Here is a 15,715-nt window from a genome sequence, read left to right on the forward strand (position 1 = left end):
TTTTTTTGTGCCCATTTTATGATATTTTGGAGGAGATTCAGATTCTCGAGACAACCTCTCACCTTCATGAAGCCTTTTTGTCTCGTATTCAATTCAACAAAAAATGAGAGTCTTTTAGTTAGTATTTTTGTGAATAACTTCATGAATGCAGTACCAATGGTAATTGGACGCCAGTTACTGATTTTTTTTAAGTTCACTAATCAGTACATTCTTGGGTATCAAAATTGATCGGTACTTTTTGATAATTTCTGGTACTCTTCTCATCAACAACGAAGATGATAAAATTCTGGGCAGCAGTCTTGGTTGCCTGCTAGGTACTTTATACAAGTCATTCAGACCAATCTTATCAGGCCCCACTGCTTTCTTTAAATTGGAGTCCTCAAAGGCAGAAGTTATTTTGAACAGTGTTATTTCTTTACATAAATGTCTAATTTCGTAATCCTCTGGTATACGATCAATCAGCATGAATTTAGGGTTTTTCTTGTATTCTTTCTCAATTATGTTTTTGTAGTATTGAACAATGTCATCAACACTGATTTGGCAAGTGGCATCTTCTGCCCCATCAGTGATAATCCTGGCAATTTTCTTTTTGACTTTTTTAAACATTGCCTGGTATTCTTTATAGCTGTCCTTTGCTTTGGCATAATTTTTCTTGTGCGTACGATTAAGCCTTCCGTTTTGCTTGTCTTTTTTTGTTATCTTGTTCCCTACTGAGGCATTCTGGTGCTCATCTTGAGCAGAGTTCATAGGCTCATTATTGAGTTCACCTGCTGGGTCATTTGTTGGTACACTTGCTGGTGCAGGACTTATATCAGTGGTGTTTTCTGAGATATAAGTCACTACCTCATCCATCAGATCCATAGCAGTATCGTGTTGCACTATGTTTTTGGTGTACTTCTAGATTTCTGTGATTCTATCTTCCAGCTCACTCATCTTGCGCGTCGAGGAAGAACGCTGCTAGCTGCGAGAATTAGTAGAATTGCAGGACACATTGATTATCGACACTTCGAACACACCTTGCAGCCCTGGGTTTCTCCTGGGGCTATGCCTGTCTGAGGGTTGCTCAAACGTCAATCACCCCACGGTTTCCCCCAGGATGTGGCTTGGGCCATCGCAGGGCTTTGCTTTTCTTCGTCCCCCCACAAGGTCAGACCCCCCGATCGCCCGTGGCAGGGTCCCTCAGCGGGTCCTGCCTCGCTCCTGAGAAGGTTTCTGGTGACCGGTCCGCCCCGAGACAGGTTCTGAAACGCCTGGTTGCGTGCTGCTCGTGGCTGTCTGTGGTGTCCCACTGGCTGCCCGGGTCAAACTGGGTACCTGGCAATGAGGGAGGGTCACCTCACCTGCACCTCAGTGGTCCATCGCCGGGCAGCCCGAGCTGTGCACCAAGCTGGCTTGTACAGCCCACCCCACCCTTACCCGTGCCAGAGGTGCCGGAAGGGAAGAGCCAGGCAGCTCCCCATCCAGAACACCTCCCACCGAGAGGAGCTGGGGTCTCCTCGTAGTCCCTCGGCCCGTCTCTTCTAGGCTGCCCTGCCACACCAGAAGGGCCCCTCCTCAGTCGCACAGATCTCGGTCTGGCCAGGACGTTGGGCGCAGGAAGGTATCGCCAGCAGCAGGTCCTTTTAGGGGAGGTGGTACCAGCCCACTGCCATTCAGTTTCCCCCCACTGCGGGGGCGGTGCTGGGTGAGCTTGGGTTCTATCTCAGGAGGGCCTACCGCTGTGCCCCTCCCAGAGAGGGACAGGAGATGGGGGCCGCCCCCCATCCCCAGTCCCCCACGCATCAGTCGGGTCCTCCCCAGTGGAAGAGGCCCACCGAAGGCCCAGTCCTCACCCGAGCACCCCATGGGGCTGCAGACTGCTCCACCTGCCGGGGCGCACCAGGGCAGGGCTGGGTCATGTGCCTACGGTGTGCGCTTGCAGGAGGCAGCTGAGGGCTATGGGCTGGCACCGTCGGTCACTCGGGCCGCTCCGCAGTTAATGATCCTTCTGCAGGTTCACCTACGAAAACCTTGTTATGACTTTTACTCCCTCTAGATACTCAAGTTTGATTGTCTTCTCGGTGCTCCACCAGGGCCATTGCTGACACCGGCGGGGCCGATCCGAGGACCTCACTAAACCATCCAATCGGTAGTAGCGCTGGGTGGTGTGTACTAAGGGCATGGACTTAATCAATGCAAGCTTATGACCCGCACTTACTGGAAATTCCTATTCATGGGAAATAGTTGCAGTCCCCAATCCCTATCACGAACGGGGTTCAGCAGGTTACCCGCACCTGTCAGCGAAGGGTAGACATATGCTGATCCGTTCAGTGTTGCGCGCGTGCAGCCCCGGACATCTAAGGTAATCACAGACCTTTTATTGCTTGATCTTGTGTGCCTGAACGCCACTTGGCCCTCTAAGAAGTTGGACGCCGACCGCAGGGGGTCTCATATCTAGTTAGCATGGTGGAGTCTCGTTCGTTATCGGAATTAACCAGACAAATCACTCCACCGACTAAGAATGGCCATGCACCACCGCCCATAGAATCGAGAAAGAGCTATCAATCTGTCAATCCTTTCCATGTCCGGGCCGTGTGAGGTTCCCCGTGTTGGGTTAAATTAAGCAGCAGGCTCCACTCCTGGTGGTGCCCTTCTGTCAATTCCTTTAAGTTTCAGCTTTGCAGCCACACTCCCCCTGGAACCCAAAGACTTTGGTTTTCCTGGAACGGCTCGGCGGGTCATGGGAATCACGCCCCCGGATCGCTAGTCGGCATCGTTTAGGGTCAGAACTCCAACGGTCTCTGACCGTCTTTGAACCTCCGACTTTCGTTCTTGATGAATGAAAACATTCTTGGCAAATGCTTTCGCTTTGGTTCGTCTTGTGCTGGTCCAGGAATTTCACCTCTAGCGGCACAATACGAATGCACCCGGCTGTCCCTCTTAATCATGGCCCCAGTTCCGAAAACAAACAAAATAGAACCAGAGTCCTATTCCATTGATCCTAGCTGAAGTATTCAGGCGACTGGCCGGCTTTGAACACTCGAATATTTTCAAAGTAAATCCTTCGTACCCCCAGGACACTCAGTCAGGAGCATCAAGGAGGCGCCGAGAGGCAGGGGCTGCTACAGGCGGTAGCTTGCCTCGCGGTAGCCGCCATCTCGATCCCAAGATCCAACTACGAGCTTTTTAACTGCAGCAACTTTAATATATGCTATTGGAGCTGGAATTACCGCGACTGCTGGCACCAGACTTGCCCTCCAATGGATCCTCGATAAAGGATTTAAAGTCTACTCATTCCAATTACAGGGCCTCGAAAGAGTCCTGTATTGTTATTTTTTGTCACTACCTCTTCGAGTCGGGAGTGGGTAATTTGTGCGCCTGCTGCCTTCCTTGGATGTGGTAGCCGTTTCTCAGGCTCCCTCTCCGGAATCGAACCCTGATTCCCCGTTACCCATGGTCACCATAGTAGGCAGAGAAAATATCATAGAAAGTTGATAGGGCACACATCCAAATGTATTGCCGCCGTCACGGGGACGTGCAATCTGCTCGAGGTTATCTAGAGTCACCAATGCGGCCGGGCGAGCCCGGATTGGTCACGCTCTGATAAATGCATGCATCCTGGGAGGTCAGCGCTCATCGGCATGTATTAGCTCTAGAATTACCACAGTTATCCAAGTAAGAGATGGAGCGATCAAAGGAACCATAACTGATTTAATGAGCCATTCACAGTTTCACTGTACTAGCCGTGTGTACTTTCACGTGCATGGCTTACTCTTTGAGACAAGCATATCCTACTGGCAGGATCAACTAGGTAGCTGCACCTGCTGATGGGGTGGGGCCGCGTTCCCATCTCCCTGACTGGCAACCTTCACGCCCCCCTCCATCTCTAGGGAGCCTGCCAGGGGAAGGAGCCCACCCGCCTGGGCGGGAGAGCTCACTAGAGGGGTGTTGAGAGGTGCAGTTGCATGGGCACTGGAAGGTCCAGCCGTCTCCCCTTGGAGGGAGAAGCAGGCTTAGGCACAGCCTGAGCAAGATGCAGGGGTGCTGGAGCCTGGCAGCAGTGGCACCTCTAGGAACGGGCGTTCCGAGCTGCTGTGGAAATGTGCCGGACAGAGAGGGGTGATGGCGTGGCACACAGGACCTTTGCAACCTGCCGAGCAGCATCATCCGAGGGCCTGGAGCCACCCAACCCCTTCTGCTTGGGTAAGACCACTGGGGGGCATGAGCTCCCGGGGCCACTTGGCCTTCACTCTTCTGGGTAGGGCCTCCTGCCAGGCTGCAGACCCTCAAGTCAGACGATCCATGCAGGGTGGAAGCGCTGTGCTCGAAAGAACAGCCGGGGCTGGCCAAGCAGTCCATCCCAAAACAGACAGAGAGTGCCCAATCGATCAGAGTACGGCTGGGGCATCCCCTGGCAGGTGCAGGGGGTATGCTGGCTTAGCGTCCCTGCCTGCTCCCGGGGCAAGCAGACTTGGAGAAAAAGGACCATCGGGAAGGGGCTGAGAGGCAGGTGCATACCCAGGCCCCTGGGAGACCCGTCGGGCGGGCCCAGGTGCTGACTTCCCCGTCTCAGCATCACCAGATCTCACGGAGGTCTAATTGAGCAAATTCATGGAAGGGGCTGAGATGCAGGTGCATACCCAGGCCCTTCAGGGCCCCGGCGGGCAGGCCCGGGTTCTGCCTTCCCCTGTTGCAGAATCACCAGACCTCCTGGAGGTCTGACTGACCCTTTCCCTAGTAATCCGGAGGAAAATTACCCCCCTTTCTTGTAATCCGCACACATGAGGTGACAGAGGGGACCCAAGGCGCGAAAGTACCCGACCTCCTCGAGCCCTCACTGAAATCAGGGAGGCAAATGAGCCCTCATCTGGACTTCCAGGGCAGCCCGGTTATCTGGTCACCCCATTTGAAAGCATTGTGTGTGACCAGATGGCCGAGGGGAGAAGTGCGACCAGATGGCCGGGACCGAAAGGACTCCCATCTGCCTGCCCTGAGTCGAGCCTTCCCAGTAGGGCTTCCACCTGCCCTAGCAGGGCTCAGCTTCCCAGGGGCTCGGAGACCCCGGCTGGGCCTCAGGCACGGAGAGTTCTGCACTCCCTGGGAACAAGTACTCAGGAACCATAGAGCCCGTCCTGGGCACTTTGCCACGCCGCGGGCCAGAGGAGGGAGCCCCGGACCCTTGGGAGGTGTTGCTGGGTGTTGGACTTGACCCTTTTTGGCAGGTTCACCCCTGAACTTTTTGCCTTAAGCTCGGACATTGTGGTAGTGATTTTATGCCTCTGCGCAGTTTAGCACTGTGGCCCAGTGTAAAGTGTGTGCGCTCTCTGTGGTACATTTGGAAGGTTGGCCTGCCCTCCCATATGAATGCATGGGGATTCCCTGATCCGTGTGTGTCAGTGAAAATTCCTGTTATGAGAGAAGCTGTGTGGTCAACTCTGGTATGTCTGAAATCGTGTGAATAAATGCTGCGCAATAGTGTGCGCAGATTTATTGTGATTATTTTAGAAATGCCACTTTTAGAAGTTGGCATTTCTATGTCCTATGTGTCTGCCTGCATGATGTGAATTGCATGTCTGGCTTGTGAGGGACAGGAGCTGAGAGGTGTGGGTGGCTCTAGGAGCCAGGGGAAGTCAGCCCAGTGGTGAATAGAGAGATCTGCATGCAGATGGGAGGGAGGAGTTGCACCTGGGACCTGAATAGGACTGTGCCTTCCCTCTGCAATGCCAGCTCCACCCCCTGTGGTGTGTCTGATCCCTGAAGCCCCACCTTACAAAGGAGAGAGGAGCTGAGCAAAACAAAGTGCTCCAAAGCTCCCCTGCACCAGTTGCATCTGGTACCCCATGCCCTGCACCTTTACACAAAGGGAAAGGTAGTATAAATGTAGGGGCTGTGACCCCATGTAAATGTTCAGTGTTCAATCTTGGTGTGCTGCTCCTCCTGGGGCGTGCTGCTGCTGGGGCCCAGGGGGCGCTGCCATGAGGGCTTGCTTCCCTGGGCCCTGCCTTTCCCCTGGTCCTTGAAGATCTTTTTGGGACCCTACTGCTTTGCTTTTTATTCCAGGACCTTACACAGACTTTGGCCGCACTTTTGCGCCCTGGGAGCGCTGTGCTATATTTCTTTTATTTTTCCCCAAGAAAGGAGAGCGTGGGGCTGGGCAGCATTGATCTGCAGCCCTTGGTGAGGGAATCCCCCTCATAGGGATTCCCCCATTATGCCTTATAGGCGGGTACCCACTCGCATTCTTTTGATGCTTTGAGGGTACGCTCCTCGCATTTTTGCAGAGTTTTACTTTTAACATGGAGGCAGGTGCCCACCCCGCATCGTGGTGCCTTTCTCAGGTGCCCACCCCGCTTCATGATTTTATAACTGAAGCAGGAGCCCATCCCACGTTTCACTGCTGCGGCCCAATCGCCGGAAGAGGAAGCCCGGCGCCCGCCTGACTGTGGGTGGGGTGCCAGGCGGAAGTGTTGGAGGACGGGAAAAAGATGCATGGCGGTGTGAGTAGAGGACAGGAGCGCACCCTGCCTCCGCGAGTTATGGGGAGTTAAGTCCCGGGTCCCAGGAGGGGGCCCGGGTGAAGAGTAAGGGTGGCCGAGCCCGCCGACGCCAGCGAGGCTCTCAGGAGTGAGAGAGCCCCACCCACTGCACGAGAGAAGTCAGCAGAGGCACCCATGTCAAGAGCTGGAGCGGGGCTCCTATGAGCGGTTGGGAGCCCTGGCAGACTGAAGAGAGGAGCAGAGTCCCCACGCAAGCCCACGTGAGTAGGGGCTTCATCCATGTTGTGGTGCCTTGTGAGGCACAGTGTTGAGTCCTGTGTCACTCCAATGATGGGGGATATTTGTTCTTTCCCCGTGTTGTGCCCAGTTTTGCTTAGAGCGCCATTGCGCTCCAACATAGGCATGATTGTTCTTCAAGAGCCGTGTGGCTCCAACGTGGGCCATATTTGTTTAAAGGCCCCAGTGTGGGACCAAAGGGCACTGCATGTTAGGGCCCTCTTTTGATTTACAGCTGCCCCATCTTGCTAAGAGGGCAGCTGCTGCGTTTTTGGGGCCATGTTGTTTGGAGAGCCCGTGTGCTCCAGAGAGGAGGCAACTGTGATTTAAAAGCCCTTTTCCCTACTCACAGCTGCGCCGCACCAGCGCGGGCAGTGGCAACGTTTTTTTGCATACCTGAGTCAGATGGCACAGTGAGAGCCCAAGCCTCATTTGATATTCACAGCTGCCCAGCAAGTGGTGGGCAGCTGCATCGTTTAGGTCACAATACTTTGCGGGCATGTCTTTTTAAGTCAGGAATGAGATGCACTCCTTTGCCCCATATCTTCAAAGCTGCGCAGCACTTAGTGCCAACTGCAATGTTTAGGCCTGCGCAGAGTGTGCACCCTTGACTTCTGCTGCATTGGCAGCAAGCCCTGACTTTTGGACATAAGGCATTTGAGCCCCTTAGAGATGGCCAGTTGGCCAGGGGGACTTTTGGGTTTGTAGGGCACCAGGCCCTAATGTGATTTATGTAGGTGTACAGAAAATGTAATTTATGTACTGTTTTATGCACCGTGATTTATACCTCTAGATGTGATTTTATGATTATGAGGTTTTGCATACTATGTTAAGTTTTAGTTTATTCTTTTCTGTGCTTTAGGTGTGAGTTATTCCCTACTGCGGTTTATGTTGGTAAGTTTATTTCCTAAATGTGAGTTATGCTTAGGAGATTATGGTCTAATATGTTAAGGGTTATGAGGTTGGCGCAGAATATATTTCTCGCCTGATATGATACTGTACATGATATGATTTATGTTACAGGATGATGCTGAGTGTAGTGTTTGCCAGTAATTACTGGTTGTGGTTTTCGTTTATGCTATGTTCTTACTTTTACTATTTTTACAATGTGATGATTCTGACAGTGGTCCATGTGGCCCTGTCAGGTGTATATAATCCCCTGTAAATATTGCCCAGTGCCAGTTGGCACAGTGTATTATTGTGTGTTTATCATCTAATGTGTTGTACGATAATACAACAGCTAATTTTATATATAACCTTGTGTGGAGTTCCTTTTGTGGTGTGCCTAGTATGTTGCTGCTGTGTGTGTTGCGCAAATGCTTTACACATCGCCACCGGGATGAGCCTGACTGCTTGTGCCAAGCTACCAAAGGTGTTAGCAGGGGTTGTCTTTGGCGTGTAACTCCCTTGCCCTGACTAGAGTGGTGGTCTCTGCCTGGTTTTGGCACAAGACTTAGCCAACCAGAGATCCCATTTCTAACACCCGGGCATAGCCCATTTGGTCCCCGGCAGATAACCGCCAGCCCGGGAGGGGTGTTCCGGCATACCCTGCCCTTAGTAATTCGGAGGAAACCTACCCCTCTTTCTGGGAACCAGTGCGCACCGAGTGACGAAGGGGACCCCAGGCCCGGATGTGTCAGACCTTCTGAAGCCTTGGCTGGGATCGGGGAGGTCAATGAGCCCCCATCGGGACTTCCAGGGCAGCCTGGCCATCTGCTCACCCCATTGGAAAGCATTGCGTGTGACCAGATGGCCTAGGGGAGAGGTGCGACCAGATGGCTGGGACCGAAATGACTCCCGTCTGTCTGCCCCGAGCCGAGCCTTCCCGGTAAGGCTCCCGCCTGCCCACGCAGGGCTCGGGGGCTCCGCTTCCCGGGGGCTCAGAGACCCCGGCTGTGCCCCCGGCACGGAGAGGCCCGTAGGAGTTCTCGGGGCCCGCACGCCCAGGGGAGGACTACCCGAGACTCATGGAGCCCATCCCGGGCACTTTGCCACGCCGCAGGCCAGAGGAGGGATCCGCAGATGCCAGGGAGGTATTGCCCGGGCATAGCCAATCTGGTCCCCAGCAAAGAACCACCAGCCCGGGAGGGGTGTTCGGCATACCCTACCCTTACTAATCTGGAGGAAAGCAACCCCTCTTTCTGGGAACCCGTGCACACCGAGTGACGGAGGGGACCCAGGACGTGGAGGCGCCCCACCTCCTGGAGCCCCGGCTGGGATCGGGGAGGCAAATGAGCCCTCATCGGGACTTCCAGGGCAGCCCGGCCATCTGGTCGCCCCATTGGAAAGCATTGCGTGGAACCAGATGGCCATGGGGAGAGGTGCGACCAGATGGCCGGGACTGAAAGGACTCTCATCTGCCTGCCCCGAGCCGAGCCTTCCCGGTAGGGCTCCTGCCTGCTCTAGCACGGCTCGGCTTCCTGGGGACTCAGAATCCCCGGCTGGTCCTCAGGCACGGTAAGGCCCGCACGCCCGGGGGAGGACTGCCCGGGACCCATGGAGCCCGTCCTGGGTACTTTGCCATGCCGTGGGCCGGAGGAGGGATTCCCGGACCACTGGGAAGTGTTGCCAGGGCATAACCCATTTGGTCCCCGGCAGATAACCGCCAGCCCGGGAGGGGTGTTCCGGCATACCCTGCCCTTAGTAATCCAGAGGAAACCTACCCCTCTTTCTGGGAATCCGTGCGCACCGAGTGACGGAGGGGACCCTAGGCCCGGATGTGTCAGACCTCCTGAAGCCCTGGCTTGGATCGGGAGGCGAATGAGCCCCCATTGGGACTTCCAGGGCAGCCCATCCATCTGGTCACCCCATTGTAAAGCATTGCGTGCGACCAGATGGCTGAGGGGAGAGGTGCGACCAGATGGCTGGGACCGAAACGGCTCCCATCTGTCTGCCCCAAGCAGAGCCTACCTGGTAGGGCTCCCGCCTGCCCACGCAGGGCTCGGGGGCTCCGCTTTCTGGGGGCTCAGAGACCCCGGCTGGGTCCCAGGCACGGAAAGGCCCGCAGGAGCTCTCGGGGCCCGAACGCCCAGGGGAGGACTGCCCGGGATCCATGGAGCCCATCCCGGGCACTATGCCACGCCGCGGGCCAGAGGAGGGATCCGCAGACGCCAAGGAGGTATTGCCCGGGCATAGCCCATCTGGTCCCCGGTAAAGAACCGCCAGCCCGAGAGGGGTCTTCCGGCATACCCTGCCCCTACTAATCTGTAGGAAAGCAACCCCTCTTTCTGGGAACCCGTGCGCACCCTGTGACATAGAGGACCCAGGGCACGGAGGCGCCCCACCTCCTGTGGCCCTGGCTGGGATCGGGTAGGCAAATGAGCCCTCATCGGGACTTTCAGGGCAGCCCGGCCATCTGGTCACACCATTGGAAAGCATTGCGTGTGACCAGATGGCCATGGGGAGAGGTGCGACCAGATGGCGGGGACCGAAAGGACTCACATCTGTCTGCCCCGAGCCGAGCCTTCCCGTTAGGGCTCCTGCCTGCCCTAGCAGGGCTCAGCTTTCCGGGGACTCAGAGACCCAGGCTGAGCCTCAGACACGGGGAGGCCAACGCACCCGGGGGAGGACTGCCCGGGACCCATGGAGCCCGTCCCGAGCACTCTGCCACACCGCGGGCCGGAGGAGGAAGTCCCGGACCACTGGGAAGTGTTGCCCGGGCATTGCCCATCTGGTCCCCGGCAGAGAACTACCAGCCTGGGAGGGGTGTTCCGGCATACCCTGCCCTTTGTAATCCGGAGGAAAGCTACCCCTCTTTCTGGGAACCCGTGCGTACCGAGTGATGAAGGGGACCCTAGACCCAGACGTTTCCGACCTCCTGGAGCCCTGGCTGGGATCGGGGAGGTGAATGAGCCCCCTTTGGGACATCCAAGGCAGCCCTGCCATCTAGTCACCCCATTGGAAAGCATTGCGTGCGACCAGATGGCGGAGGGGAGAGGTGAGACCAGATGTCCTGGACCGTAAGGACTCCCATCTGTCTGCCCGTGCCGAGCCTTCCTGGTAGGGCTCCCGCCTGCCCATGCAGGGCTTGGGGGCTCCATTTCCCGGGGGCTCGGAACCCCCGGCACGTGGAGGCCTGCAGGAGCTCTCGGGCCCGCACGCCCAAGGGAGGACTGCCCGGGACCCATGGTGCCTGTCCAGGGCACTTTGCCACGCCGCGGGCCAGAGGAGGGATCCGCAGACGCCTAGTGAGGTGTTGTACGGGCATATCCCATCTGGTCCCCGGCAAAGAACCACCAGCCCGGGAGGGGTGTTCCGGCATACCCTGCCCCTATTAATGCAGAGGAAAGCCACCCCTTTTTCTGAGAACCCGTGTGTACCGAGTGATGGAGGGGACCCAGGGCACGGAGGCGCCTGACCTCCTTGAGCCTTGGCTAGGATTGGGGAGGCAAATGAGCCCTCATCGGGAGTTCCAGGGCAGCCCAGCCATCTGGTCGCTCTATTGGAAAGCATTGCGTGTGACCAGATGGCCGAGGGGAGAGGTGCGACCATATGGCCGGGACCGAAAGGACTCCCATCTGCCCACCCGAGCCTTCGCAGTAGGGTTCCCGCCTGCCCACGCAGGGCCTCAGGCACGGAGAGGACCACTAGAGCTCTCAGGCCCAGATGCCTGGGGGAGTACTGCCCAGGAACCATGGAGCCTGTCCCGGGCACTTTCCCACCCCGTGGGCCGGAGGAGGGAACCCCGGATGCCTAGGGAGGTGTTGTCCGGGCAAAGCCCATCTGGTCCCCGGCAGAGAACCGCCAGCCCGGGAGGGGTGTCCCTGCATACCCTGCACCTAGTAACCTGGAGGAAGGCTACTCCCCTTTCTGGGAACCTGTGCGCACCGCGAGGCTCAGGGGACCCTAGGCGCAAACGTGCACGATCTCCTGGACCTCAGGCTGGGATCTTTGAGGCAAATGAGCCCTCATCGGCACTTCCAGGCCGGCCCGGCCATCTCGTCACCCCATTGGAAAGCATTGTGTGCGACCAGATGGCCAAGGGGAGAGGTGCAACCAGATGGCCGGGACCGAAAGGACTCCCATCTGCCCACCCCGGAGGGGATCCGGAACTCCTGGGCCACTGACCTTTCCGCTGTGTTGAATCCTCCGGGTGCTGGGGTCTTCCCTCTTCACTCGCCGTTACTGGGGGGAATCCTGGTAAGTTTCTATTTCTTTGCTTAGTAATATGCTTAAATTCAGAGAGACGCCACGTCTGATCTGAGGTCGTAGTCAGAAGAATAACGCTGGAGCATCAAGGGGGTTGCCGGGGAAGGGCAGGCCCCTGCCAGAGCAGGGGCCGGGCGTCCCGGCAGCATATGCCCTCTTTCCCCGAATCAGATTTGGAGGGGTTTAACCCTCTCCAAGAAGCCAGCTGCGGAGATGGGTGCCCGAGGCACCTGAGCACGGGCAGCCGATGGGACACCACAGACAGCCAGGCGCAGCACTCAGCCTCGCACCCCGGGACGGGTTCTGGGGCGGACCGGTCGCCAGACCCCTTCTCAAGAGCCAGGCGCGCCAGCAGCGTACCTCTGTGGCAGGACCCGGTGAGGGACCCTGCCACGGGCGATCGGAGGGTCTGACCTTGCAGGGGGACGAAAGGAAGTGGAGCTAACCCTGCGAGGGCCCAAGCCGCGTTCTGCGGGAAACCTGGGGATGCAAGGTGCGTTCGAAGTGTCGATGATCAATGTGTCCTGCAATTCACACTAATTCTCGCAGCTAGCTGCGTTCTTCATCGACGCGTGAAACAAATGATCCACCGCCAAGAGTCACAGACAACTTTTTTAAAACGTTCACCCGGGACCAGGTCCGGGTCAAACCGCGTCTCTGGCAACGAGGGAGGGTCGCCCCACCTGTACCTCATCCGTCCGTCTCCAGGCGGTCCGAGCCATGCACCAAGCTGGCTTGTACAGCCCACCTCACCCTTGCCCGTGCCAGAGGCACCGGAAGGGAAGAGCCAGGCAGCTCCCCATCCCGCACGCCTCCCACCGAGAGGAGTTGGGGTCCCCTCGCAGATCCCCAGCCCCTTCTCTTCCAAGCTGCCCTGTCACATAATAAGGACCCCTCCTCAGTCGCCCATATATCGGTCTGGCCAGGACGTTGGGTGCAGGAGGGCCCAGCCAGCAGCAGGTCCTTCTATGGGGGTGGTACCAACCCACTGCCCTTCGGTTTCCCCCCACCGCTGAGGTGGTGCCGGGTGAGCTCAGGTTCCATCTCAGGAGGGTCTACCGCTGTGCCCCTCCACAGCCTGTGTTCTTACCCCGCTTGAAATTCAACCTGTCAATAATCCTTCACTGTTCATGTTCGTAGATCCTCGGGTCTGAATGAAGTTGGCCCGCCTCGGCCGGGCTTTTACATCCCTGGTGTACGCAATGATTATCGACCTCTAGGAAAGAAAAACGTTGAAGCCTGAAATACGCTCGAACAGTAAGTATTTTATTAGGGTAGTGAACGCGAGACTAGGATGTTGACTAATGAAAGGTAGCGTTGTGGTTGTACACCATCCTAAATAAACGTCCTTATGTATATTCCCAGGTGCTTGTTTTGCTGCATTTACAGCTGGAAGGTGTTATAAGAAAGTAGCCCGTGTATCGCAGGGCCCGTAGGTAAGATCCATTAGAATCAGAATTCATTGTTGTGTTTTCCAACTATTTGAATCTCTTAAATTTAACATAAACATGTTGTTTCCCTGTCCTACGACAGAGCGCCCTTGAACCTGCATTATTGTTCGACTAAATAGACGGTATTTCACCAAAAGTACGAAGAGTGTTCAGTCTGTGCCGCTTAAAATTCAAGGTATATATTCCAGTTTTAAGGCTTAGTAGAATATGTACACCCAAACCTGAAATGGACTAATGGGTGGTTATACATACCTTAGCACCCATGTTTGCCGAACTCGAGCTCTCCTTTGGATTATTCTTTATTGTATTAAGTGTCTGGTCTAGATCTCTTTTTAATTCTCTTTTGTTGGACGAATGTATATTTTTGTTTCATTGTTGGGATTCCAGGTGTTCAAGAACCTATTGGGCTTATCATGTATCAGAAAAGGCATCGGTTGTGAAATGCCTTGAATCAGAGTTGGTTATGCACTGCTTTTAGCTCGCTTAAAATGTTCTCTGTGACTTGAACTGAATTTGTAGATAATATGATGGTAAATAGGATAATTATGAAGTAATGTGATGTGATTTTGTATATAAATAACATGACATGTACATAATAGTGCCATCCTGTTTGAAAAACAAAAAAGCAAAATGAAAATGTAATTGTATAAAAAGAGTTTAAAAGATGTTTCTTTTTGTTCATCGCAGAGCTGTCACGGCTGCAAGAAATTGAGTTGCCCCGTTGTGGCCCCCCCTTCGTATACATGCCCTGATGAAGGTGCTGCCGCAGATCGGGCTTGGCACCGAAACGCGCGTTGGCGTGGTGAACATATGTCCTGCTAATAATATCATATCTCCCCCCAGCAAGCTGCTGAGAGGATACTGCAGGACAACCTCCGTGTAATTGTCTGCGATAGGTTGTGAGGTCCTTGGATTGTGTGAATGTGTATGGATGAACCGAATGTGTAAGTATGGCCTAGTGGAATGAGTCTGTAAATATGAATGAAAGATGAGAGGGTGCCCAGGGGCTGTGTATTTTTCTTAACTGTAAGTGCAATATTGTGTTATGTATATATTTAAACGATGATGTCTTTGAACACTTTTTTCATCACTTTTGTGAAAAATGAAAATAAAAAATATTTATTCTGAAGGTGAGTCAAAAATGTAATGTGTAGTTCGTGACAAGTGAGCTCGAAGTGGTGCATGCTATTACTATAGGACCTTTATGAGCCTCTTAATTGAAACATATAGGTCAGACATTTTGTTTTCTGTTTTGGATTTACCCCTCCAAGAGAGGGACAGGAGATGGGGGTAGCCCTCCATCCCCAGTTCCTCACGAATCGGTCAGGTCCTCCCCAGTGGAAGAGGCCCGCCGAAGGCCCAGTCCTCACCCGAGCACCCCATGCGGCTGCGGACCGCTCCACCAGCCGGGGCACGCCAGGGCAGGGCCGGGCCCTGTGCCTATGGTGTGTGCTTGCAGGAGGCAGCCGAGGGCTTTGGGCTGGCACCGTCAGTCGCTCTGGCCGCTCCACCGTTAATGATACTTCCGCAGGTTCACCTACGGAAACCTTGTTGCGACTTTTACTTCCCCTAGATCAGTGGTTCCCAAACTTTTGACTCCTGAGGACCCCCACTGAATCACTACTGGAAGCCGGGGACCCCCAAGCAATTTGTACAATTTCAATTTCAAAAAATTAAAACAGTAATTCGCAAAAAATACACAAACAAGTACACACCAAACAAATACGTGCATTAATAAAGCTTTTATTATTTTATATTGAAAAATATGCAAAAATCAAAACATTTTAATGGGAAGGATGATGCTGCATCTCGGCTACTAACTTTTCTATGTTTGGTTTTATTCCAGAACCCTCTCATCCTCACAACCCTCTCTCCCTCACCCCCTCACACACCCCTCACTCTCACACCCCCTCACCCTCACACCCCCACTCCCTCACCCTCACACTCCCTCACTCACCCTCACACACCCTCTCACCCTCACACACCCTCTCACCCTCACACACCCTCTCACCCTCACACACCCTCTCACCCTCACACCTTCTCACCCTCACACCCTCACGCCTCACACTGCTGCACGCCACACACTGCTGCATTACTCATACTCCTGCATGCTGCACACTGCTGCCCGCTGCACACTGCTGCCCGCCGCACACTGCTGCCCGCCTCACACTGCTGCCCGCCGCAGCACACTGCTGCCCGCCTCACACTGCTGCATGCCGCTGCACACTACTGCACGCTGCACACTGCTGCACACTGCTGCAAGCTGCACACTGCTGCATGCTGCACACAGCTGCACGCTGCACACTGCTGCATTACTCACACTGCTGCATGCCACACTCAGGGGCATCACTCAGGGACACCACC

General features: G+C 55.0%; 3 pseudogenes; 1 reads left to right on the top strand and 2 right to left on the bottom strand.

Moving 5' to 3' along the window:
- Nucleotides 1–915: 915 nt before the first annotated feature.
- Nucleotides 916–1,062, top strand: LOC147692120 (5.8S ribosomal RNA; annotated as a pseudogene).
- Nucleotides 1,063–1,976: 914 nt separating this feature from the next.
- Nucleotides 1,977–3,793, bottom strand: LOC147692121 (18S ribosomal RNA; annotated as a pseudogene).
- An 8,549-nt stretch (nucleotides 3,794–12,342) lies between these two features.
- LOC147692122 (5.8S ribosomal RNA) lies at nucleotides 12,343–12,501 on the bottom strand (annotated as a pseudogene).
- Nucleotides 12,502–15,715: the final 3,214 nt, after the last annotated feature.

The sequence above is a fragment of the Lissotriton vulgaris genome, chromosome 9, assembly GCF_964263255.1.
Source record: "Lissotriton vulgaris chromosome 9, aLisVul1.2, whole genome shotgun sequence".
NCBI lineage: Eukaryota > Metazoa > Chordata > Amphibia > Caudata > Salamandridae > Lissotriton > Lissotriton vulgaris.